This window comes from Ailuropoda melanoleuca, chromosome 3, assembly GCF_002007445.2.
Source record: "Ailuropoda melanoleuca isolate Jingjing chromosome 3, ASM200744v2, whole genome shotgun sequence".
Lineage (NCBI taxonomy): Eukaryota > Metazoa > Chordata > Mammalia > Carnivora > Ursidae > Ailuropoda > Ailuropoda melanoleuca.
This window is the reverse complement of record NC_048220.1, coordinates 102,922,098-102,923,765: the sequence shown is the minus strand read 5'-3', so window position 1 is coordinate 102,923,765 and position 1,668 is coordinate 102,922,098. Positions and strand designations below refer to the sequence as shown.

The 1,668-nt window shown below is 41.5% G+C and overlaps 1 pseudogene; it reads left to right on the top strand.

Moving 5' to 3' along the window:
- Nucleotides 1–712: 712 nt before the first annotated feature.
- On the top strand, nt 713–1,668 carry LOC117801376 (annotated as a pseudogene).

Genomic DNA, 1,668 nt, shown 5'->3' with positions numbered 1-1,668 from the left:
CAAAACAAGGATTGTTAAAAAGAAACAATATTTTGTTTCTATCTCCCTGCACGTACAATTCCCAAGTTCTGCTAACAGATTGGTTTATAATATTTCGTTCTTTTCTCTCTGCCAAGGTATACACAAAGGATATTATTTAGGCAACCATATTATGTGTAATACATAAACTTTCTTTTATCAATTAACAGTGTATTGTGGTGGCTTCACCAGTGAATTTGACAACACAAGGAGGCAAATAGAGACAAAAGCTATGTCTCAAACAACTACTCCAACTTCACCCACGTACAAACCAAAGAACATTCTTTGATCTTTCAGTGGAGGTACTGATGTTGTCTGATTGTGAACTTGATTTTAGTTATAATTTTCTTTTTATTTTAAAGGTCCAGAATGCTTCAGAACCAAGATTAAGCATCTTAACTATGAATCCTCTGACTCGTACAAGTGGAACAAATCTCCCTGTTTACTCACATAACTTTTACTGCCTAAATCACTAGGGAATGTAATCCTTGGTTTGCCTCAGTTTCTCCACTATTAGAATGTTAAATTCTAAAGGTAGGGATTGGGTCCTATTTATCATTGTCTCCTTAGGGTATAAAACATTGCCAAATATTTTATATAAATTAACAAATGAAAGTACCAGTAAATGAATGGACACATGAATATGAAAGGGTCTACACCATCCCACAACTGAATGTAGACAAGAGTTTCCATCATGTCAAATAATACCAATTTCCATCCCAGTACTTTTGTTCTCCTTAGCATTCCAGGGATGGAAGCCATCCACACTTGGCTGTCAGTGCCCTTCTGCCTTGTCTACTTGAGTGCTCTCGTGGGTAATTTTGCTATTCTATTTATTATCAGAACAGATTCCAACCTGCACGAGCCCATGTTCCTCTTCCTCTGTATGCTCTCTACGGCTGACTTGATCATNTGGCTGACTTGACCATCTCCACTACTGCCGTGCCTAAAATCCTCAGCATTTTTTGGTTCCATGGCAGGGAGATCCATTTTGAAGCCTGCCTTGTACAAGTGTTTCTCATTCATTCACTATGCAGCATGGCCTCAGGCTTTATCTTGGCCATGGCCTTTGACAGGTATGTGGCAATCTGCGATCCTCTGAGACATTCTACTATCCTGACACCTAGGGTCATCAAGAACTTGGGGCTGGCTATTGTCTTCCATGGGGTTTTGCTCTTCAGTCCTCAACCCTTCATGCTTTGGTGGCTTCCTTACTGCCGAACTAATGTCATCCCTCACACGTACTGTGAATTTATGGCTCTGATCAAGCTTGCTTGTGCGGAGACCAGGACCTGCAGAATCTACAGCCTGACTGCTGCCTTCCTCACTGGAGGCTTAGATTTCCTATTGATCGTATGTTCCTATGTTATCATCCTTTACACTGTCTTCCATCTTCCATCCAAAGCTGCTCGACTCAAGACCTTGGGCACTTGTGGATCCCACGTGTGTGTGATCTTGGCGGCCTACACTCCTGCCTTTTTCACTTTCCTTACTCACAGATTTGGTCAACGTGTGGCTCCTCATATTCACATCTTCGTGGCTAACATCCACCTCCTTGTTCCACCCATGGTGAACCCAGTGATCTATGGCGTAAGAACCAAGAGAATCAGAGATCGATTCCTCCAAGCTTTTACTTTTCACAAATTATGA